This window comes from Nomascus leucogenys, chromosome 5, assembly GCF_006542625.1.
Source record: "Nomascus leucogenys isolate Asia chromosome 5, Asia_NLE_v1, whole genome shotgun sequence".
NCBI lineage: Eukaryota > Metazoa > Chordata > Mammalia > Primates > Hylobatidae > Nomascus > Nomascus leucogenys.
In genome coordinates, this window is record NC_044385.1 from 90,824,700 (window position 1) to 90,837,220 (window position 12,521).

At 39.0% G+C, this 12,521-nt stretch overlaps 1 pseudogene; it reads right to left on the bottom strand.

The window, feature by feature from the left end:
• Positions 1 to 239: 239 nt before the first annotated feature.
• LOC100604720 lies at positions 240 to 10,234 on the bottom strand (annotated as a pseudogene).
• Between the last annotated feature and the right edge of the window lie 2,287 nt (positions 10,235 to 12,521).

Below are 12,521 nucleotides of genomic sequence, written 5' to 3' on the forward strand. Positions count from 1 at the left end.
TGACCCTTCTCAATACAGAGCTTTCCCCATCCCAATTTGTAGGTTTTCAGAGAAGATTGGGGAGGTAGGCAACAGCAAGCAAGTCATCCTGTGAGGAAAGTCCTGGAGCGAGCCCTAGAGTGGGGGCTCCCCAGGAGGGCCCAGAGCAGCGGGGACTTCTCACTCCACCTCTCCAGTCTCTGATTAGCACACATTCGGGGGAGTGCTCCCACTTGGAAAAGCTTCCAGGAGGCAGCTCTTCAGTAGCGACCAAGGCACACGTGGTCCATGGACAATTTTATCCTGTGAAGCGGATACGGTTTCTCACACAGGTTGGCCAGCACGTACAAATGTCTCAACGCATACTCGCACGTGGGGGAGTGCCAGTTGAAGCAGTGGGTCTGGAAGTGCAGCGGGGCCTCCAGGTAGCAGCTATGCCCCATGAATGGGGGCTCTCTCAGGCAGGAGGTGCTCCACCTCAGCCTCGGACGCTGCCCACAAGGAGGCGATCTTGCGCACTGCCTTCTCAATGAGGTGCCTGGCATCCAGATGCCGCTGGATCTCCTCTGTGAGCTGCCTGGAGTCCTCCAGATCGATGGTGTTCATCAGTTTCCTTTTCATGATCATGAGGGGCACATAAGGGCTGGGGATTGAGGTCAAGGTGTGTGACTGGAGGCAGGGAGATAGGAGAACTGGCTTTGTGTTTCATACTCTGAAACTGCATCACTTTCATGGTGGAGATCGTTTCATTTCGGTACTGCATGATGTGGCTGGTATTGGTGTGTGATTTTACCAGGTGGTACTGCTTGCGCAGGGTCTTGTTAGTCAGATCTTCCACGTCCGAGTCTTCCATCCAGTTGACGCTGTACCAGTCCCCCAGGTACGTCGATCTCTTCTTATCATAGTAACAGGTGTAGGACGACTCTCTGGGGTTGGCAGCAGTAGTTGCATAAACATTAGTGTCACCAGGCAGGTGGTTCATCATGGACCCAGACTCACAGGCTTCAATATAGAACACCATCTTTTGGTACATTTTATGTATGTATATGTAATGGATGGTCTCATTCAGGTACTTTACATGAAGATCTTCATTGGGGAAAACCAGTATTCCAGTAGATCCATGGTCAGTGAAGTCAACGAGCACATACACGATCCTGGGGGCTGCTCTTCAGGACTTTCCCGGATCCTATGCCCTTCACTGCTTCTGCATCGGCTCTCAGCACAGCAAGGAAATTTTGTGGGGTAACATCCTCTGCAGTGTAATCAGTCCTTCAGGAATCCCTGATAGACATCCATGCCTTTGGGCCTGTTGATCACAATTCCTGGAGTGGGATTGTCTTCGGAGTGAGCAATGTCATTATACATCATAACAATGATCTGCTCGTCTGGAATCTCATTCCTGTAAATGATCTGGTAGGCATGGCAGGCAGCTGCCTGGTGCCTGTAATTATACCAGCCATTTGAACCCGCCAGGATTACCACCCAATGCTTGCGTCCATCTTCAGGATCATCTATGGGAACAGCACCAGTGCCCAGTGCCACGCTGAGGAATACAGCTACTTTCCAAACCCTTCTGCACTTTGGAGTTCAACTGCAGAAACCTGTAATAAGCGATCGTGGTGGCAGTGGTGGCAGCGGCTGTGGCGAGTGACTGCTGTGGTGGTGGCGGTGGGACCGTGGGAAAAACCTTAATTATAAATTTGAAAATACTGTAACAGTACAGCATAATATTCTCAGATAAAATATATCCAAGCAAATACAATGGAATTTTGCATCATGGGAAAGTTGTTAGAAGTATTTAGTTTGCCGTATCTAATAAAATCTTATTGTACTTTCTGCACTAATTTACAGTAAATGTGGCATAGTTCTTGTTTCTCCTTGACAGTACTTTTTGAAAATTGTGGTCAGTTGTTTTCCAACCTTTTATTTGCCTTCAGTTTTTTTTTTTTTAATTTTAACACACAAACAATACATCCACTTATACTTGTTTCCTATGTTTTTAGTTGTATTGTATCATTTGAGATTTCCTTTCTGATGTATTACATTCTCTAGTTATTCTGTCAAAAAGCCTATATGTATGATAAATTTCTGGGTCCTTGTATGTCAGAAAATTTCTGAACTTAAATCTCTATACAAGTCTCAGTCAAATATTGTCCTTAAAGTCATTTCTCATTTCCTCTTCCTGAAATTGTCAGTTCTAGGAAACATCTGGTATCTTTCACTAAAAGAAATTTGATATTTTTTTTTTTTGGTGGTCTTTTGGAATAGCCCTTTAAATAAAATGTTCAAGGTTTCATTACAGTGTGTTTATGTGTAGGTATTTTTTTTTCAATCTCAGTTGGCTATTGTTATTCTTTTATTCTGAATAATGCTTTTAAATCTTATTTATAGAAAGTATTGAATTATATTTTCTTCAAGTATTCTCTTTTTTTTCCCCCTTCTTAGGAGCTTTAGGTCTTTTTTTTTTCTATTATTTCTTAGATGGATTTTGAAACTTATGGACTTATTCTTAGTTTCTCTTAACTTCTCTTTCAAGCCACATTTTGAAAAAATTCATATTTCTATTTCCATTTATTAATTACTCTCCAGTCCTTTTCACTTGTCTAATCCAAATATTATTGATATGAATAATCACTTTTTTAGCTGAAAATCAGTGAATACCCAAAGCGTGAGAGGGGAAAGGTCCACCTTGAAACACACATCTTGACCAGGGAGCCTGAAAATCCAGATTATGGGAGAATAATTTAACTTTACCTAGAGCTGGGGCAAATTTAGAGAGCTGTGTGAAATATAAAAGAAGAAGCAGTGGGAAAAGCCCTTTAAGCACTCTTGGGCCCTAGAAAAGCCCAAGGAAGCCATTTCTGAATTCATCTCACATAGGTCCTTGGGTCAGGCTGCTAATGGACCTGGGGAAAGAACATAGGGAGAAGGAAACTTCTAGCTGAACTTTGTAGTGATTTTGACCCAGTGCAAATTTTCCAGGGCAGAATCTGGGGATGGGGGTGAATAGGAAGTACAGATATGAGCACAGAAGTCACACTGGGAAGAGGCAGGGCCTGAATGCCCCGCTTGTTTTCTCAGTGTGTGGAGGCTTGTAGCCAGGGACAAGTTCCCAGCCCTGGTTACCAGCTGCCAGTCTAGAAACTTGGGGCTGTTGGGGAAGCATGACAGGAGTAAACTAGCCTTTCTCACTGCATGGGAGCTGGATGAGGTTGGTCGCTGCCAGCTTTTCTCTACTTCCCTGGAGACCTATATGAAGCAGTGGAGGCAGCCATAACCCCCCTGGGGATTCCATCTGCCTGATAACCTAACTTCCATCCCCCACAGCAACCACAGCAAACCCCGCCCAACAACAGTCTGAGCTCAGACACACCTAACACTACCCCCACCTAATGGTCTTTCTCTACCTGCCCTGGTAGCCAAAGGCAAAAGACATAATCTCTTGGAAGCTATACGGCCCCGCACATCACCTGAAAAACCCCAACACTTACCTAGGCTACGCTAGAGCAAGCTTGTTTCCTCTCTACACCACCACAGCTCATGCTCTCTTGAAAGCGCCACCTCCTGGCTGGAGGCCAAGAAACTCAAGCCATTACAGCAGAACAATCCTGCCCCATGAAAGCTTGACTCCGCTGCCTGTAACATCCTGGCTAACCAGAGGTCCTGAGTCTGTCCATGTGATAAGTTTACGGCCAGCACAACCAGCATTAGAAAAAAACAGTGAATTGAATAAAACTACAACCAAGGTCCCTCACAGAGTCCCCTTCAGTCCCCTGCTGTCTCCACCAGGGCAGGTGCTGGTATCCATGGCTAAGAGACCTGAAGTCAGATCATATTGCAAAACTCTTTGCAGATACTTTCCAGTACCAGCCTGGAGCCTGGTAGCTCCACTGGGTGGCTAGACCAAGAAGAGAAATAACAATCACTGTAGTCAGGCTCTCAGGTAGTCCCATTCCTAGGAGAAGTGGGAGAACACCACATCAAGGGAGTAAGCACCCTGTGGGACAAAAGAATCTGAAGAATAACCCTTGAGCCCCAGATCTCTCCTCTGGCATAGTCTACCCAAATGAGAAGGAACCAGAAAAACAATTCTGGCAATATGAAAAAACAAGACTTTTTTAACACCTCCAAAAGATTGCACTAGCTCACCAGCAATGGCTACAAACCAAGACAAAATCTCTGAATTGCCATAAAAATAATTCAGAAGGTCTATTATTAAGCTAATCAAGGAGGCACCAGAGAAAGGTGAATACCGACTTAAAGAAATTAAAACAATGTTACAGGATATGGATGGAAATATCTCCAGAGAAAAAGATAGCATAAATAGAAAACAATTACAACTTCTGCAGATGAAGGACACACTTAGAGAAGTGCAAAATACACTGGAAAGTTTCAACAATAGAATTGAACAAGCAGAAGTAAGAATTTCAGAGCTCGAAGACAAGGCTTTTGAATTAACCCAATCCAACAAAGACAAAGAAAAAATAATTTTAAAAAAATGAACAAAGCCTCCAAGAAGTTTGGTATTATGTTAAATGATCAAACCAAAAAATAATTGGTGTTCCTGAGGAAGAAAAGAAATCTAAATGTTTGAAAAACATATTTGAAGGAATAATTGATGAGAACTTCTTGGGCCTTGCTAGAGATCTAGACATCCGAAAACAAGAAGCTTAAAGAACACCCAGGAAATTTATCATAAAAATATGATTGCATAGGCCCATAGCCATCAGGTTATCTAAAGTCAAGATGAAGGAAAGAATCTTTAGAGCTGTGAGGCAAAAGTATCAGGTAACCTATAAGGGAAAACCTATCAGAGTAACAGGAGATTTCTCAGCAGAAACACTACAAGCTAGAAGGGATTGAGATCCTATCTTTAGCCTCCTAAACAAAACAATTATCAGCCAAGAATTTCATATCCACTGAAACTAAGCTTCATAAACGAAAAAAAAGATAGTCTTTTTTCAGATGAACAAATGCTTAGAGAATTTGCTACTACAAAGTCAGCACTACAAGAACTGCTAAAAAGAGCTCTAAATCTTGAAACAAAACCTCAAAATATACCAAAATAGAACCTTCTTAGGCATAAATCTCACAGGACCTATAAAATAATAACACAATGAAAAAAAGACAAGGTGTTCAGGCAACAATGAGCATTATGAATAGAAGAGTACCTCACATCTCAATACTAATGCTGAATGTAAGTGGCCTAGATGCTCCACTTAAAAGATGCAGAATGGCAGAATGGATAAGAATTTACTAACCAAGGATCTTCTGTCTTCATGAGTCTCACCTAACACATAAGGACTCACAGAAACTTAAGGTAAAGTGGTGGAAAAAGATATTCCATGCAAATGGACAGCAAAAATGAGCAGGGATAGCTATTCTTACATAAGACAACACAGACTTTAAAGTAACAACAATTGAAAACGACAAAGAGGGACATTATATAACGATAAAATGACTAGTCTAACAGGAAAATATCACAATCCTAAATACATATGCACCTAACCCTGGAGCTCCCAAATTTATAGAACAATTACTACTAGACCTAAGAAATTAGATAGAGGCAATGCAATAATAGTGGGGGACTTCAATACTCCACTGACAGCACTAGAGAGGTAATCAAGACAGAAAGTCAACAAAGACACAATGGATTTAAACTGCACACTAGATCAAATGGACTTAACAGATATTTACAGAACATTCTACCCAACAACTGCAGAATATACATTCTATTCATTAGCATATGGGACATTCTCCAGAATAGACCATATGATAGGCCACAAAATGTGTCAACAAATTTAAGAGAATTGAAATTATATCAACTACTCTCTCAGACCACATTGGAATAAAGTTAGAAATCAACTGCAGAAGAAACCCTCAAAACCATGCAAATACATGGAAATTAAAAACCTACTCCTGAATGATCGTTGAGTCGACTATGAAATCAAGCTAGAAATGTAAAAATTCTTTTAACTTAATGACAATAGTAACACAACCTATCAAAACCTCTGGGATACAGCAAAAACAATGCTCAGAGGAACATTCATAGTATTGAATGCCTACATCAAAAAGTCTGAAAGAGCTGGGCACAGTGGCTCACACTTGCAATCCCAGCACTTTTGGAGGCCAAAGTGAGTGGATCACTTGAGGTCAGGAGATTGATACCAGCCTGGCCAACATAATGAAACTCCATCTCTACTAAAAATTAGACAAGTGTGGGGGCATGAACCTGTGGTCTCAGCTAATTGAGATGCTGAGTCATGAGAATCTTTTAGACCTGGGAGGCAGAGGTTGCAGTGAGCTGAGATAGTGCCACCGCACTCCAGCCTGGGTGACAGAGTGAGACTCCATCTCAAAAAAAAAAAGGTGGAAAAAAGCACAAATAGACAATCTAAGGTCACATCTCAAAGAACTAGAGAAACAAGAACAAATCAAACCCAGCAGAAGAAAATAAACAACAAAGATCAGAGCAGAACTAAATAAAACTGAAACAACAAAAACAATACAAAACATAAATGAAACAAAAAGCTAGTTTTCTTGAAAAGATAAACAAAATTGATACGCCATTAGCAAGTTCAACCAAGGAAAGAAGAGAGAAGATCCAAATAAGCTAAGCTAGAAACAAAATGGAAGATATTACAACAAACCACAGAAACACAAAAGATCATTAAAGGCTACCACGAACACCTTTAAGAATAAGAACTAGAAAATCTAAAGGAGATGAATAAATTCCTGGAAATATACAACCCTTCTAGATTATTTCAGGGAGAAATACAAACTCTGAACAGACCACCACACATCAATCAAAATGGTGATTATTAAAAAATCAAGGAACAACAGATGCTAGCGAGGTTGCAGAGAAAAAGAAATGCTTTCACACTGTTGGTTGGAGTGTAAATTAGTTCAACCGTTGTGGAAGACAGTGTGGCCATTCCTCAAAGATCTAGAAGCAGAAATACCATTTGACCCAGCAATCCTGTTACTGGATATATACCCAAAGGAATATAAATCATTCTATTATAAAGATACATGCACCCATAAATAGTGCCATTTATTGCAGCACTATTCACAATAGCAAAGACATGGAATCAATGCAAATGTTTAACAACAGTAGACTGGATAAAGAAAATGTGGTACATATACACCATAGACTACTATGCAGCCATAAAAGAGAACAAGAGCATGCCCTATCTAAAATAATCTATACATTTAAAACAATGTGAAATTTTTTAAACTTATTTTAAATAAAATTACAAATATAAAGTGATTTTTTTGTAAACACAAAAGATCTAGCCTAAGACATGGAGCTGGAAGCCTTTATTCTCAGCAAACTAACACAAGAACAGAAAACCAAACACCCCATGTCCTCACTTATAAGTGGGAGCTGAATGATGAGAACACATGGACAGGTTGGGGGAACAACACACATTGGGGCTTGTTGGGGGATTGCGGGGAAGAAGAGCATCAGGAAAAATAGTTAATGGATGCTGGGCTTAATACCTGGGTGATGGGCTGATTTGTGCAGCAAACAACCATGATACATGTTTACCTATGTAACAAACCTGCACATCGTGCACAGTCAGTCGATTTACATTTGGAATATCTATTGTATTTAATTGATTTGTTTTTCTATGCTTGCACCAACCCATATAATTTTGATTGCTGTATAATGATATAAAGTAGGGTAAATCCTCCAAAAACTTCCAAATTTCCAGGGTTTTTGTTTTGTTTTTAACTATAGTCACCATGCTGCACAATAGTTATCTTGAACTTGTTTCCTCTCACCTAACTATAATTTTGTATCCTTTGACCAACATCTCAACCCCCAGTTCCAAACTCCCACCTCCAAACATCTCAGACTCTAGTAACCTCCATTCCACTCTCTACTTCTGAGAGCCATATATATATATATATACTTCAAAACATCATGCAATACATACAATTATATGTAAAATCAATTTAAAAGTGAATACGTGTATGAAGTAATACATCAATGTGTCATTGTAGTAATCAAAAAAGTTTTTGTTTGTTTTTCTCTTTGTCTTTTTGTTGTTGTTGTCGTCTTAGACTACCTCTTTTGTGTTTACAAAAAAATAGCTTTATTTTGTAATTTTATTTAAAATACCTTTAAAAAATGTTCACATTGTTTTAAATCTATAGATTATTTTAGATAGAACTGATACATTAAAATGAATCTCCCTGCCGGGCATGGTGGCTCACACCTGTAATCCCAGCATTCTGGAAGGCCGAGGTGGACAGATCGCCTGAGGTCAGGAGTTCCAGACTAGTCTGACCAACGTGGTGAAACCGCCGTCTCTACTAAAAATACAAAAATTAGCCAGGCGTGTTGGTGCATGCCAGCTACTCGGGAGGCTGAGGCAGGAGAATTGATTAAACCCGGGAGGCGGAGGTTGCAGTGAGCCGAGATCGAGCGCCATTGCTCCAGCCTGGACAAGAGCGAAAAACTCCGTCTCAAAACAAAACAAAACAAAACAAAAAGACAAAGGTCTTCCAATTCTTTAGGTGAAAAATCATCTTATTTATTCAAATCTTCTTTAAATTTCTGAAGAGTGTTTTATGAGTAGGGAGATGTCCATCTTTTGTAAAATATATATGTAATATTTAACTATTATTGAAGTTTAGGAAATGTTTTATTCAAATATTTAAATAAATCGCCGATTAAAGCTTTGCTTCTTTTCTGGTGTAATTGTTTAAAGTTATGTTTCCCTCTAAGCATATTTGAACCATATTTTATTCTATCACACAGTCCAATGACTGGCTGGTGACCTTGAATTTGTACAGGTTTATTTACTGCTTTGTTAGAATGTATTGAAGCCCCACGGCATTTATGAAGCTTTGTTGGAATGTATTGAATGTATTAATTGAAATTAATAATTTTTGAATTATTTATTTTGAATTAATATATTTTGAATTAATAATTTTGAATTTCAATAATAATTCAATACATTAATACATTAATGAATGTATGGAATGTATTAATACTTTGTTGGAATGTATTGAAGCCCCGCGGCATTTATGAAGCTTTTTTTTTTTTTTTTTGAGACAGAGTCTCGCTGTCGCCCAGGCTGGAGAGCAATGGCGCGATCTCGGCTCACTGCAGGCTCCGCCCCCCGGGGTTCACGCCATTCTCCTGCCTCAGCGTCCCCAGTGGCTGGGACTACAGGCGCCCGCCACCTCGCCCAGCTAATTTTTTGTATTTTTAGTAGAGATGGGGTTTCACTGTGTTAGCCAGGATGGTCTCGATCTCCTGACCTCGTGATCCGCCCGCCTCGGCCTCCCAAAGTGCTGGGATTACAGGCATGAGCCACCGCGGCCGGCCTATGAAGCTTCTTTAACTTGTTGGTATGAAAACAACCGCGTTTCTCCTGTGGTAGGAAGAGAGCGAAACCTCTGTTCAGTTCCTTCAGGCTTCCAGTTACTGTTTTCCACATGAATGTCCTTGAATTCAACCTTTCACAAGCACAATTCAGATTTCAGCCATTGTCTTATTAGAGAGGTAAGCATTCTTACTGTTTTTTTAATTTTAATTTAATTTTATTTTTTTTTCCCAGAGGTAGTGTGTATTTATTCCCCTGGCTAATTGTAATATCTTTTTTCCTTTTTCTTTTCCTATTTTATTTTACTTTTTTGAGAGAGAGTCTCGCCCTGTTGCCCAGGCTGGAGTGCAATGGCAGGATCTCGGCTCACTGCAACCTCCGCCTCCTGAGTTCAAGCGATTCTCCTGCCTCAGCCTTCTGAGTAGCTGGGATTAGAGGCACGCGCCACCATGCCCGGCTAATTTTCTGTGTCTTTAGTAGACACAGGGTTTCACCATGTTGGCCAGGATGGCCTTGAATTCCTGACCTCGTGATCCGCCCGCCTCAGCCTCCTAAAGCGCTAGGATTGCAGGCGTGAGCCACCGCACCTGGCCTTTTTTTCTTTTTCTGTGAGGGAAGTTTTATTTCATAATTAATTTTCATTTTATGCATAATATAAGAATTTTTTGGTTATAGAATTTCATTTTCCCCCTCCTGTTCTTTATCTTTTTGCTATTTTTGTCATATAGTTCAGTTCAACAACTTAAAACTAATGTGCCTGGTTATAATTCTCTTTAAATAACTTCCTGCTAATTTCTACATCAGAAAAATTTGTGTGTGTTTTTTCCACTCTAGATTATGGGTTACATTTTTCCAGCTTCACTAAATGGCTCATAATTTATATTTACACTGGCCATTTTCATTGTTGTGTACATTCCGGATTATGTTATCTTCTTTTACAAAATGATGTTTTATTCAAGCAGAGGGTCAAGTTATCAGCAGATGATCTGATCTTGTGTAGGCTGATATTAGAAGTTTATTACAATTTGCCTTGTGTCCAAGGACCCACACCTTGTCTCACTATATGATACTTTTCTGCTAAAGTGTGACCTCTCTCAAATTTTCTGAAAATATCCAATTGTTTACCAAATTCTGAATTGATAGTACTTGACTCTGTCTTCATAGCAGCAAACAGTTGCTGAAATCTCAGCTCAGGTATTTCTGCCTATCAGCTATTGCTTTCTTTCGGATCCTGTTGTCTGGCCCAAAATATGCCTACATTATGATCCAGTGAAAGGCTGGAAAATAATTTATACTCAGATTTTGGGGCTCTCCTTCTATGATTTCCCCTTTTCTTCAATTTCCAGTTATTCTGTAATCCAAAACTCTGATATCTCTACCTAGTAAGGCCACTGACTTCTGTTGAACTCTAGTCCTTGTGTGTTAGGCAGGCAACGGAGTGGCCTTCTAGAAAAGTCAGTTAAATGGAGATCTCATCCAGAGGGTTTCCCTTTTCTCTAGGATATATCCTCCAGTTTCAGTCATATTTGGTCACCCTAGAGAATCTTTAAAAAGTTGTTAATTGTCATTGGTAAGATGGTTCATCTAATAAAAGTGACTAATCAATTATTAGAAGCAGTAAGGCTCTGCTAGGTGTGTATGTACATACACATAAATTTTATATCTATTACCATATCTTTCCAGAAAATTTCTAATCCTACATGTTCACCAATGATATTTGGGAGTATTCTTCCTAAATTCCTAAGAACAAAAGATGTTATATAACTTCTAAAACATTTATAGCCATATATAAAACATAAAGTGATATGATTTTATGAGTTTAATTTGTATTTGTTTGGCTAGCAACCTATTTGAATCTCTTTTAATATACTTGGCTATAATTTTAATTTGCTTTTTTATTTTTTTAAATTCACATTGCTTTTTTAGTTTCTAATTAATATTCATTTTTTACCTTGTCAGTTTGTGAGAGCTCTTTCTAGAAGTACAGCAGGTCCCCAAATAACATCACTCCATTCCACCTCATTTTGTTTTAATACTGATGAAAAGAAAATCAATATCAAGCCAGGTCCACTTTCTGAGTGGAGTGTGTTCATTCTCCCATGTTTGTATGGGTTTCCCCCAGCTACTCTGGTTTTCTCCCACATCCCAAATACGTGCATGTTTGGTGAATTGGCATGTTTACATGGTCCCCATCTGAGTTAGCATGGATGTATGTGTGAGCGTGCTTTGCAATAAGATGGGGATCTGTCCAGGTATAGTTCCTGCCTTGGGCCATGAGGTTCCAGGATAGGCTCTGGTCACCTGCCACCCTGAGCCGGACTAACCACGTTGGAAAATGAATGAATGAATGAATGAATGAAAGAATACATTTTATTTGTCAAATAAAAATTTAGGGAAAATTTCCAACCTGCTTAAGATAAGCATACAACTGCAAAATAATAAAGTGTGGTTAAAATAAAAAACATTGAACCCGCCATAATTGCTATTGTTCATTTTTGATCTGTGTGGTGGTACAAGATGCACATTACAATTTTCATTTTGTACACATTTATTTGATTTAACCCACCACCGAAACTAATGCTGTCATTCATTGAGTCACCAAAAATTTGATAAATAATTACCTTTTTTGTTTTGATTAATCTTTCTTAAATACATGGATAGTGCATATCGACTTCAGTGTTTAATATAAGAAGTATTTTGGGTCTTTGTTTAGAAATTTGGTGGTGCTTTTGTGACCAGAAATAAGCAGCAGAAACCAAACTCTTGTTTATGTCAATTAGATAATGGTGAAGTTGGTTTTGTTATACATCATTTCTATGGAAGTTGCAGTTTCCTCGATCCTATCAATGACGTTAAAGATTTGCTGTATTAAAGTGTATTTTTTACCATTAGAATTCGTTGCATAATATATCTCGTTTTACATTCAGAACTATTTATAATTAAATCTGAAGTTTAATCAATATCATAGAACAAACACAAAGTAAGGCCATTTAATAAGGGAAATACAAACATAAATAAAAAACTAATAATTCCATGGTGCTTAAAAAGTGCTGGGCATTGTGCCAAAAAAATTAATTATATTTATACATTTAATCCTTCTAGCAATCCTAGGATTAAATAACTATTCTTATTCCCACGTTAATAGAGTAAAATAGGTATTCCATTTAGTATATCGCCCAAGGAAACAACTATGAGTAAATG